The sequence below is a fragment of the Fukomys damarensis genome, unplaced genomic scaffold, assembly GCF_012274545.1.
Source record: "Fukomys damarensis isolate Sample0158 unplaced genomic scaffold, DMR_v1.0_HiC HiC_scaffold_19, whole genome shotgun sequence".
NCBI classification, from domain to species: Eukaryota; Metazoa; Chordata; class Mammalia; order Rodentia; family Bathyergidae; genus Fukomys; species Fukomys damarensis.
The window spans coordinates 17,536,430-17,550,055 of record NW_022900931.1 but is presented as its reverse complement, the minus strand read 5'-3'; positions in this window follow the sequence as shown (position 1 = coordinate 17,550,055).

Here is a 13,626-nt window from a genome sequence, read left to right as displayed (position 1 = left end):
CTCACATTTTTTTCTTTTCCCTTTTTGTTCTTCCCCTACGTATCACACCTTCCCTACACCTTTAGCTCCTTTCTTCAAATTTCTAAATGTCAGTAATCTTATTAGAATCTTATGCATTGCAACATCTTTTTCTATGTAAAGTTATTTGAAATTCTGTGCCAATGTCTCTCTAAGGATGTGAAAATCTTCCTAGAAGAAAGTGTGGCCTAAAAGTATACAAAAGAGACACTTAGAAGGCTATGTAAAGGAGCCTGACCCTTCACCTGAGCCTATGGTTGATGACATTGTCACTATAACAGAGTTCATAGGCTTTTAGCTAGACAGTGATGATGGTGAGGAACTTTACATTCAGAAGAATTCTTTACACAGGAGCTTTCTGGAGGAAGAGTAGTATAAGCAATCAGTGTAGAAATGTTCTTCTTCTGAAATGAAGGAAATCTTGAAAAATTGGACAGAACTACAAACATTTGTAGAGAAGAGCCACCCAGGGGTCTAGTCGCCTTCTGCTTCCAAATGAATTTCAGAATTGCTTTATTTACTTCTTTAAATTCTTTATTTAATTTATATAATTCTTTATTTACTTTATTTACTGTATTGGTTCTGCCCATCCAAGAGCAAGGGATATTGTTCCATTTTCAGATATCTACTTTGACCTCCTCTTTCAGAGTACTGTAGTTTTCAATGCAAATGTCTTTTACTTCCTTTGTTAGATTGATTTCTAAGTATTTCATTTCTTTGATGGTATTGTGTTAAGGTGTGGTTTCATTAATTTCTCTTTCAGTGAGTTTGTTCTTTGTGTACAGGAATGCTATTGATTTTTGAGTGCTGACTTTGTATCCAGACACACCACTGAATTTGGATATTAAATCTAGAAGTTTTGGGGGTCTTTTATGTAGAGTATCATATCATCTAAAAATAATAATATTTTAACTTATTCATTTTCTCTCCTATTCCTATTTTTTTCTACTATCTAATTTATCTGTCTAATGTTTCCAGAACTATATAAAACAGGAATGGTGATAATGAAATCCTTGTTGTTCCTGATTTTAAAGTAAAAGTTTCCATTTTTAACCATTTACTGTTGTTGGTTTGTCATAGATGGCTTTTATTAGACAGAGATAAAGACCATCTATTCCACTTTTCTGTAGGTTTTTTTTTGTTTTAATCATGAATAGGTGTTGGACTTTGTCAAGTGCTTTTTCTGCACCTATTGAGATGATCATGCACTTTTTGTCCTTGATTCTGTTAATATGGTATATTACATTTATTGATTTGTACATGTTGAACTATCCCTGCACCCCCCGGTATGAATCCTATTTGGTCATTGTGTATAATATTCTTGATGATTTGCTGAATTTTGTTTGTCAGTATCTTATTGAGGACTTTTGCATAATTCTCTTTTTTTGGTTGAATCCTTTTATAGTTTTGGCATCAGGGTAATACTTATATCCAGAAAAGAGTTTTGTAGTATTACTTCCCTTTCAATTTAATTAAAGAGTTCGATTAGTAGTGGCATAAGGTCCTCTCTAAATTTCTTGTAGAATTCAGCAGTAAATTCATGAGGACCAGGGCTTTTCTTTGTTGGTAGGTTTTTAATTACATCCAATATCTGATATTGGGTTATTTAGAATTTTTATATCTTCTTGATTCAACTTTGGTAATGCCTATATATCTAGCAATCTGTCCATTTATTCTGTGTTTCCAATTTTATCAGAATACAGTTTCTTTTAGCTATCAATATTTCTAATTTCTCATTATTTATCACTGAGTATCACTTCATTTTATGAAAAGAAAAACACATTTTCTTCATCCAGTTTCCAGTTGATGGCTATTTGGGTTGTTCCCAAGTTTTAGCTGCTACGAGCTACTATGAACATGGGTGCACATATATTGCTGTGGTGTGATTCTTTTAATTCTTTTGTGAAGATACCCAGCAGGAGAATAGCTGGCATAATGCAGCAATACTCTTAAGTGAAATGAATAGGGCATACGTGTAAAATGCAAATAGTTTCTCTGGTGTGAGAGACTGAAAGTTTAAATAAGGATCAAAATGTATAATAGATAACATGAAATAGGAATGAAATCTTCAAAGAGGAAGGGGAATGGGAAGGGTAGAGGAAAGGAAAGAAAGGAATGGAATAAATATGAGAAAAGAAAAAAATGGAAACAAAGTTCTTTTAAAAAGGCAGAGGTAGAGGGGGTTGAAGGGAGAGCAGGGGAATGGGGAAAAATAAGAATCAAGATACATTATGTAAAGGTACAAATCTTCAATGATGAAAGTCATTGTATTGTATGCCTAAAATGTACCAATAAAATTAATTTTTAAAAAGGATACAGATTCTTATAGTGTGTGTTGATGATTTGGATTTCTGCAGAATCTATCATTACTTTACCCTTTTCATTTCTAACTGCATGGATTTGAGTCTTCCTTTCCTTTCTTCGACAAGGTTGGCTATGGGTTGGCCAATTTTATTTAATCTTTCAAAGTACCAACTCTGCTCCATTGTATTGTTTTTTTTTAATTTATTTAATTTTATCAGTACATTTAATGTATATAATATAATGACATTCATTGTTGGAAATTTGTACCTTTACATAGTCAATCTTGGTTCTTATTGTTTTCCCTATTATCCTGCCCTCCCTTCAACCCCTCCCTCCCTATTTACAAAGAGTTTGTTTCCATTATTTTTCATTTTCTCATATTAATTCCATTCCCGTCTTTTCTTCCTTCTAACCCTTCCATTTTCCCTTTCTCTTTGTTCCTTTTATTCCTATTTCACATTATCATTTGCATTAATTTCCACTCTAGTCTTTATAATTTCCTCCCTTATGTGAGTTTTAGGCTTGACATGCTCTTTTTCTACAAAGTTAATGTTCAACACTAGATTTTTCTTGTTTTAGTTCATTCTGTTTTCTGATGTGGGAACTCACTACAGTAAATTTTCCTCATATGACTGCTTTCATTATGTCCTGTAAGTTCCAGCGTGTTGTACTGATATTATTGTTCAATTGTTGAAACTGTCTAATTTCTTTTGTAATTTCTTCTATGACCCATTACTTGCTGAGGAGGATGTTATTTAATTTCTATGTGTTTTTGGAGCTTTTGTGGTTTCTTTTCCCATTGATTTCCAATTTTTTTTCACTGTAGTCTGACAATATGCACTGGAAATTTCAATTCCTTTGCATGTACTTAAGCATGTTCTACAAGCTAGGATGCTGTCTATTTTGGAGGTCATCCTATGTACATGTGAGAAGAATGTGTATTCTGATCTTGTGGGGTGGAACAGTTGGTATACATCTCAAGAGATGAGTGAACTACGGTAATCCAGATAGACACTACTTAAAAGATTAATCAGTTTTCTGTCCCACTTGAGACTGAAAATTTTGGGAATTGATTGAAATATCCACCAATTTGTGAGTTTTTACAATATTAATTGGAAAAAACCAAAAAGTTTATCTTAGACTCCAACAAACCTCCATAGAAAAAGCCATTGACTAAAGAGCAGTATGAGTTATTGCATTAGGCATGGAACATCTAATGCAACAAACAAACACCCTTCAAAAACAAACAACCTCCCCAAAACCCAAAAGTAAAATTAAAAATACAAAAAGAATATTCCTGAATTAATTATGGAAAGAATGAGAACAGAGTTTTGATAGTACTCTCTGATTCTATAGCATAGTAGTACCCTAAGCGCCTGATAAGTGTCAGTGAGTTTGTCATGATGTTTGTCATCTTCACACAATGTCTTAATGTTTTCTAATGGAATGAAATGGCTTTTGGTGTCCCTGCAATGTTTTCTGCCATGCCTAGTGTTTCAAACTCCAGCATACTGACATATTTATTGAGAATGCAAGACAAGCCCTACTATAGACCAAATATAAATGCCAAGGCAGTTTCCTGCATTAATGGAGGAACAATTCCATCACACAAATTTCAAAATGTATTGCTTCTCAACTGAAGTGATGTCCCCAAGTTTTTATTCCATAAAGCTGGTGCTTAGAAAGGAGCTTCTGGGGCCAGGGATTTAGCTCAGCAGTTTAGTGGCCTGCCTTGCAAGCGCAAGGACCCGAGTTCAATCCCTGGTACCAAAAAAAAAGGAGCTTCTGAATTGAAAATTGCTGAAATTGTTGCATTCTAGAAGATGCATAGCAACTACAAAAGCAATGCTCCCTTTCACTGACATTGGTAATGTGAAGTGAAAGATTTTGCTTTAAAGATGTTAGGATCAGTAACCTCTTTCCATGAGTTTGTGAATCTGCATTACTGATTAAAATCTTTCTTCATTATTTAAGATGTTTTTAACCCTTGATAACAACTAAGCTTGGTATCTTGGAGGATGACAGATTTGTGGCAACTTTCCCAATTTCTTCCATTGTTACTGATCTGTTAGGTTCTCTGTACTAGAGTCAGTTTTGATAACTGGATTTCCCATGGCTATGGATACCAGCCTCATAATCCAAGATGCCTGCCCAGAGGATGGCTTATGAGTGAGCCCCTGTATTTATTTTTGTCAAATTCCTGAGCTTTTTATTTTAAAAAGTCAGTAGTAGCTAAAACTGTACTTGGGTTCTTTCTATAATCAGTATCCTGTATGAATCATCTTTACGGATAACTGGGCTATATAGCATTAAGAAAATTAAAAAGAAAGTAAGTACAGTATTCAAAGACATAAAATAATATGCTCACATTGTTGTTTATTGGATCTACAAATTTTCAAGTAACAAATTAAAAAAATAGATTTATGAGGCCTAAATTTTGGGATCACTCCAAAATTCCCTCTACTCCTTATGTAGTCTAACGAACTAAAAAAGAATTTTAAATATACAGTCAATAAAAATAAACTCTTTGATCACATTCACCTCAGGACAGGAGAAACTATGAAATCCATTTCAGTTTCAAGGCCTCAATATTGTGTAATAGTAGTTATTAGTCTAGTCATAGACATGTTTGAATTAACAGTAAAGTATAATTGAAAATATGTACTTACTTGTAGGTATATATTATTCCACGTAATTCGTAGTGTAATTGAACACTATGTTGAATGTTTAAGTTTTTAAAGTGTATTTTAGCCAAATACATATTTCCACTAAATTTCACAGTATTCCCTCTCACTTCATAGTCATTCTTGCCACTTTTTAAAAGAGTTCTACAGCTCTCTTTCATGAGTGTCTTGAGTTGTGCTGTCCTGCAGTGATTCAAAATATCTACCTTTCTTTGCCATTTTGAGATTAGGGAAAAGCCAGAAGTCACACAATACTAGATGTGGTGAATAACACAGATGACGAATCATCATAATGTTTTTACACGTCTGCTTTTCTTGTTTGATTTTTTTCTTTATACAGACTTGTCAAACTTTATAGGTGTAAAATACCACAAAATTTAGGGCTGTCCTTGCTGGTGCAGGCGTTTGGAGCTGCCTCATGTGGCCATCTTTCACCCGTCTAGCTGCTTCCCCATCCTTCCTGTTGTCTTTTATCTACCCGTACTTATTCCCACTGGTTGCAAAATGGCTGCTGCTCCTCAAGTCCTAAAATCCACACAGAGTTCAGGAAGGAAGAAGGAAAAAAGGAAAAAAAGGGTGAATGTCTTCTCAGAAAGCTTTGTCTTTTTCAGAAATAAATCCTTTCTAATTTGGCAAGCCTCTGGTAATATCTCATTAGCTTAAACTATAACCACTGTAGCTAGAGCCTGGAGCAAAGGAGATAGTGTGTGAGTATGTGTGTGTGTGTGTGTGTGTGTGTGTGTGTGTGTGTGTGTGTGCTGAGCTACAACCCTACCCCTTTTTTGCATTTGAAAACACTTTGAGATGGGGTCTCACTAAGTCTCTGAGTTGCCCAGGCTGAACTTGAACTTGTGATCTTCCTGCCTTAGTCTCACAGAATCCTGGATTACAGGTGTGCAATAAAATGGCTGGTTTAGCAAGATATTCGTTTATTTGTTTCTCTTATTCCCTTAAGAATGAATGGATGTTTTCATCTCTCTTCATCATTTCCCACCAAGAGCTACATTAGAAGATTGTGCCAAAAACCTTGCTAACTTTGTGACCTAATGATATATCCATAGTGTTTGAAATTACTGAGTGCTTTGTGTTTCTCTGTTTTCCTTGTATACTTATTCACGTTAGTGAAATGGCACTAACATGAATTCTATGACCTACAACATGGTTCCCACCTTACTCACTCACATATATACCACACACAAATTAGAAAACAAATTGTCCATAAAAACCCATTGGACATGCTTAAAAACTTATAATTTGTGTCTCCATTTCTTCCTCTTCTTTAAATACAATAGTTTTAAAATTTGTTTTATTATTATTGGCATTTTAATTCATGTGCAACTTCTTTTCTCTTTCTCTGTTGTCTTTGCAGGGCTGATGTTCAAACCCTAAGTCTTTTTTTTTTGTTTTTTTTTCAGCTTTAATTGAGTTTATTGGTACATTTTAGGGATACAGTACAGTTACATTCATTGTTGGGATCTTGCACCTCTACATGACAAGTCTTGATTCTCATTTTTTCCCCTTACCTCTGCCCTCCCTTCACCCCCTCCTCCCCTCCCCATCTACAAACACTTTATTTTCATCTTTTCATTCTCTCACATTTTTTTCTTTTCCCTTTTTACTCTTCCCCTACCCATCCCACCTTCCCTACACCTTTAGCTCCTTTCTTCCCATTTCTAAATGTCAGTAATCTTATTAGAATCTTATGCATTGTTGCAGATTATTCACACCAGGGAAACTATTCGGTATTTACACATGTGTGACTTATTTATTTCACTTAGGAGTATATCTTCAATATGTATCCATTTTCCTATGAATGAATCTATTTTCTCATTCTTTATGGCTGAGTAATATTCCATTTTATAGAAAAACCACATCTTCTTTATCCAGTTTCCAATGGATGGGCAAATGGGCTGTTTCTACAATGTGGGAAAAAATTTTTAGCAGCTGTTACTCAGACAAAGGACTATTATCAAGGATATATAAAGAACTCAAAACAATCAGTCCCCCCAAATATAAAGGCCCGATTCAAAAATGGGCATCCGAAATGAACAGACATTTCTCAGACAAAGAAGTAAAAGCAGCAAGAAAATATATGAAAAAACGTTCCACATCACTGGTCATTCAAAAGATGCAGATGAAAACAACACTGAGATTCCACCTCACCCCACAAAGAATGGCTGCTATCAAGAAATCACACAATGACAAATGTTGGCAGGGTTGTGGGGAGAAAGGAACCCTTCTCCATTGTTGGTGGGAGTGCAGACTAGTGCAACCACTATGGAAATCAATATGTAGATACCTCAAAGAGCTTGGACTGGAGGTTCCATTTGACCCAGTCATCCCTCTGCTGGGTATCTTTCCAAGAGAACTAAAAGAATCATATCACAGAGAAGTATGTGCACCCATGTTTATAGCAGCACAGTTTGTAATAGCTAAATCTTGCAAACCCTAAGTCTTTATAAAATATTATTTTAGCCATATTATAAAAGGGTGAAAAAATCAAGAACATGAAGGAAACTAAACTGAAAGAGATTACTTGTTTCTTTAATCGTCCTCTTGATTAATCCAATGTGAGAGAGACAACCATTGTTGAGTATTTCTGTTTTTGGTTCTTCTGATCGTGAACTCCAAAATGCTATTTTGTATATACCATTACATTCTATTTCATCAAGCTTAAGACACATTTAACATCATAGTATAAAATATGAGGAATGGTGGTTATTCTAGCTCCTTTCTTTTACATTTCTTTTGCCAACTTTTATGCTTTTTAAATTTAAACTTTTCCATTCATGTGACAGATACATTTAGAATTAAAAATAAAGTATTAAGCATTATTTGTAATTCCATTAACTTTAGACTCTCTGAAATATTAAATAAAATGCTTAATTACAGGAGACTTCAAACTGGGTTCTCTTGTTCCTCTCATCCAGGTCAGCTGGCTGAGCCATCATCTCTACGCTCCCAGGATGGTGCTGGGGCTCAGGATAAGAACTGGTCCTCCAGGCCTCACAGATGTCAGTTACAGAGGTCACTTGAGATTCCCAAGCACCCCAACACCCACCTTCCCTGGACTGCTTCCCCCCACCGAGACGTGTCAAGGAGAACCCTATGCTCTTAGTGTGAGATTCCATCTCTTCTGTGAGGGATTAAGAGTGAGTCCAAGACACTGAGTTAAAAGCATCTCTCTCTCTGGGCCTATGATGCTCCTTTGAGGGAGTTGAAGTCAGTGAGCTGGGCACCGAGTAGAACTCAGCTTCCTTCAATCATCTCAGTCCCCTCCACAGGGTTCAGTAGGGGAACTTGGGTGCTAATGTAAGCTTCTGCTTCTCCATTTTGCCTCAAGACAAGAGGTCAAAAAGGAGCCCAAGAACTGCCTCTCCTAATTTTGACAGTTACAATTAGAGCAACACTATCTGCCTTGAGTCTCTCAAAACTAGGACGTCCTTTTTTCCTAGTCATGTCAGGTGCCTAGAATTCCAAATTCTCACTCCTCTTCTCCATTTTCTTCTCCATTCCATCTTCAGTTTATTACATGTCAGGGTGCCATCGTTGTACATTTATAAATTCAAATCAATCCATTAAATACCACTTTATTTTTTCAAAATCGAACGATATTTTCCCAATACACAGATAATGTTTTTGCAATACCTTTACTTTGTTATCTGTGTTTAATTATTTATTGCATGACATAGACATTTAAATAAATCCATGTGCTGAATGTTTGTGTTTATTTTTTATTGGTACATCCTTATTTAGAGTTGGTACGTGTACATAGCACATTTTAACTCTTTTTCATCTTTTCTCTTCCCCTCTTTTCTCCTTCCACCATCTCATGATCCTTTTACCATGTGAGAAACAGCTACTTTCTATTATCTGTCTCTTCTTTTGCTATTTATTTATATTTTGTGTTTCTCAGATAAGAGAAACCATGTGATATTTAAGCTCATGTGTCTGACTTGTTTTACTTAATATTGAGGTCTCCCGGTGGGCCCATTTTTCTAGAAATGATTCCAGTTTCTCTTTATGGAAGAGTAGTCATCCATTGTGTGTAAAAACCACATTTTTAAAATCCATCGACTTATTAACGGACATATGGGTTGCTATGAAGATTTAACTCGTGAACTTGTGCTGCTATAAATAAAGATAGGCACATATCACTGTAATATGAAGCCCTTAACTTTTGAGAATTCATAGAAATGGGAAATAGCAGGATCAAATGGAATAACCAGCTGTAGTGTTTTGAGGAATCTCCAAATTGATTTCCATAGTGGTTTTACTAGTTTATATTCCCACCCATAATGTAGACAAGTTCCTTTCCCCCCACAGCCTCGCCAGAATTTTTAATGTGTGATTTCATACTTATTGGCCATTTGTACTTCTTCTCCCAAGAAGTGTCCATTTCAATCACCCAGTTTTTGATTGGGTCTTTCATTTGGGGGTTCTAAATTTTCAAGCATGCATGTGTTCTAGACATAATCATTTTCTGAGGAATAGGTGGTAAATTTTTCCCAGTCGAGGCTCTTTCCTTCACTTTACTGGTTATTTTCTGTGCAGAAATTTTTACATTTGATGTTATCTCAATTGCTGATTCTTGACACTGTATTTGTTGTGCAACTGGGGCTTTGTTCAGAAAGTCCTGGCCTATGTCTGTAACTGTAGGAGTTTTATCTTCCAGCAGATAAAGCATATCTGTTTTAACATTTAGATCTTTTATTCAGTTTGATTTTAGTTTAGTACATGGTGAGAGATACAAGTCTAGATTCAATCTTCTACATGTGGCTAGCCACTTTTCCCAACACCATTTATTATCTTTGCCCCTTTCGTCAAATATCAAATACTTCATTGTGCTTGGGGTGGTTTCTGAATCTTCAATTGTGTTTCACTGATCATCATGTTTGTTTCTGTGTTGATACTATATGTTTTTAGCAGTGTAGCATTATATTATTACTTCAGATCCAGGACTGTGATGTCTCCTCCTTTGGTTTTGTTACCCAGGATTGCCTGTGCTATTATGGATGTCTTGTGGCTCCATATAAATTTCTCCAGTTCTCTGGAGAATGCTTTGTTTGTTTGTTTGTTGTTTGTACCAGGGATCAAACTCAGGTTCTTGCGCTTGAGAGGCAGGCAGCAGAACCACTGAGCTAAATCCCTGGCCCATGAATGCTTCTTTTGTTCTGTGGAGACCTTACTAAATCACTGGAAGTATGGCCATTTTGACTATACTAGTTTGCAAACCTATATGCCAATAAATTGAAGAATTCAGAAGAAATGGATAGATTTCCAGACAGGTACATATGAATTTCCCCCAGACTGAACCAAGAATATGTAAAATCCTTGAATAATCCAGTAACAGGCAATAGAATTGAAGCAGTAATAAATAACCTACCAACTAAGAAAAGCCTGTGTCTGAATAGATTCACTGCTGAATTCTACAAGAACTTCAGAGAACGCAGAACACCAGTACTCCTCAAGCTCTTTAGGAGATCAGAAGGGGAGGAGTATTCCTTAAGTTATTCCTGTAAGCTAGCTTTACCTTGATTTTAAAACCAGACAAAGATCCAATGAAAAGAGAGTTATATATCGGCCAATGTCTTTAAGGGAAACAGATGCTAAACACTTCAACAAGATACAAGGCAAACAGAATGCAAAAAAGCAGTACAGATCATATATTATGATCAAGTAGGCTTCATTTTAGGTATACAAAGATGGTTCAATACGTGCAAGTCAATAAATCCTATATACGATATAAGCAGAAGCAAGGAAAAAAATCACATAATCATCTCAGTAGATACAGAAAAAGCCTGTGACAAAACCTCATATTCATTCATGATAAAAACAAAGGAAAGGTATTAAAAGACTATCTCAATCTGATAAAAACCATTTGTGACTAACCTATTCCCAACATCATATTAATTCAGAAAAACCTGAAAAATTTCCCTCTAAAATCAAGAGCAAGTCAAGTCTATCCATTATCACACTTCTGTTTAACACAGTACTAGAAACATTGGAAAGGACACACACACACACACGCACACAAGAAGGGAAGAACTTAAATTATCATTATTTTCAGTTGATATAATCCTCTACATAGAAGACCCCAAAATTCTACAAGACTCCTCGAATTAATAACCAAATTCATCAATGTAGCAGGATACAAAATCAACACAAAAAAACAACAGCATTCCGATATACCAATAATGAACTCACTTGAAAAAATTCTATTCACAATAGCATGAATAAAACAAGTATTGACAAAGTAACCTAACCAAGGAAGCAAAAGTCCAACCAAAACCACAGTCGTCTGAAAAGAAGAACAGAGAGGTCATCGGATAGTTAAGATAATCACACTGCTCCTGAGAAGCAGAACAACTGTAGTCAAAATGGCCATTCTTCCTTCCCCTTCTCCTAATATTGATGCACCCAATCTCCGTTTCCTTCTTGTTGTTTAGTTTTTCTTCCAGACTCCAGTTCCTGAAGTTTTCCCTCCTTCATCCATTCCCCACATTCATTCACCTCTACAATCCACAGACTGCTGTCACCAAAATCTTGTATATCTTCAAACTCACAAAGGAGCATTTTCTTCACCATTGCATATTGAGCAAAATCTAGTTTCCTGAAACTCCCTCATGCAGTGGCTGCTCATAGGTTCTCATGAATTTCCGGGTGTAGGGTAAGACCTTGCTTTTCACTTCAGCTTCCAAAATCTCCTCTCCACTCTATTGACCCTCTAAAGAAGCCCAAGCTGCATATCTTCAGACTTCACTGCTGCAGTCATGCCAACTGACAGGCCTTTCCCAATGATCTGAGATCACATTTCATGTTTCAATACTACCCTTCTCTGACTTGAATTTTGTTATTTTTTAAATTCAGCCAGGCACGAAATCTCAAATTTCACAAGCCTGAAATTTAAGTACATTTAAATCCCCAGATCTGTTCCAGTCTGTCTTTACAATCACAGTTGCTTTTTTATTTTTAATAGAACATACCCAATCATTTAGGAAATCCTATTGGCCTGAAAAGTATTTGTAGGACATGCATGTTTTAAACAGTGTTCTTCTGTTGGCTATAGTTTGGATCTTGAATGGCCCTCAAATGTAAATGCTTGCTTCCTTAAAAGGTGAGGCCTAGCAGGAGGAAGTGAGGTCCTTGTGGTTGTATCTTTTAATGGATGGAATATTGTGACATTGACCCCCCTCCTTCCCTCCCTCCCCCTTCCCCCCATCTCCTGAAGCGAACCCGGCAGCTTCTTCTCCTGTGCTCTCATCTTGATGTGCTTCCTTGTCACAGACCCAAACCCATAAGATCAAGAGGCCATGGACTGAAACCTTCAAAGATTGAAAGTCAAAATAAAAATATTCACCTTTTAATGATATATCTCAGGTGTTTGTTACAGTAATGTAAAGCCTGACCAGCACACTGTCCAGCTACCAATTTATACTCCCTGACCTTACAACCCAGACTCTCCCATGTATTTTCCAAGCTGCTTGTAAGTGCCTTGGGGATTATACCTTCCCAGGGTCCTCAGTGCTATCTTGGCAGAGAACACGTAAAAATCCATAGCATATTAACTACCATTTTTCCTACCATTCTTTCATATATTCTCTTCACTACTAGGGATTTTGATATACTGGCTTTCATTTCAGAGGGAAGAAAAGGGGGCACACAAACAGAAACATATCTTACATTCTTTTGTCTATAGTCCTCCTGTATGAACTCTTAAGTCTTCTTGTATCTCTGAAATCTCTTACTTTGTACCCATGAGATATAAAATGATGAGTAAATTTAGTTTTTAAAGTGTACCTTGAGTTTTATTAGCCTCAGTTTCATAACAGAAGATTCTTTTTAAAGGTTTCATTCACCAGGATGTTTGTGTTTTAACTTAAAGCACAATGGTTAGCATGTGCATTGGTCTAAAAAGGTGTCTGATTCTAGGAAAGTGGTCCTTTGGCAATATCTAATACTACAGATTGCTTTTAAAGGCATTATCATATTGGCCTTTTAGCCTTTGATTCACATATTTGTCTTTAAGAAAAAAATTTACTTAAGAAATTTGGGTTAAAAAAAACCAACCATCTTTGATATAATATTTTAATAACTTGGTTACATTTGTCAGTACACTGAACAAAATGAGCAAATATAGGACATCAGTAATAGGGGAGATAATTTAAAATTTGAAACAAAAGATAAGATGTTAATGAATAATCTATTTTCAGAGTCATGCCTAGAATGAGTATGAATGCAAAAACAATTTCTAAGTAGAATAAGAAAATGTAGGACTTGTTTACATGGAAGTGATAAATTTGAATAGAATATTATTTCAGTGTTCATATAAGCAGGATGATATTTCAGGTTCTGAAAAATCCCAGTGTCAAAACACAATAGGATTAAGTGGACTTCCAGAATAGAAATTATTTAGAAGTACTTGGAAAAAGTGATGTGGAAAACATATGCTTTCATGAATTAAAAGAGAAATTGCTATTTTAAGATAAAAACAAAGCTAACTCTAAAGTCCCATTTAGTCATTTGTCATGGGTCTCCTAGAAAAATCAAGCGACATTGCGACATTTTAGAAATATTATCAGCGGATATTTTTATCTTAATACATTTTTAATGAAATGTT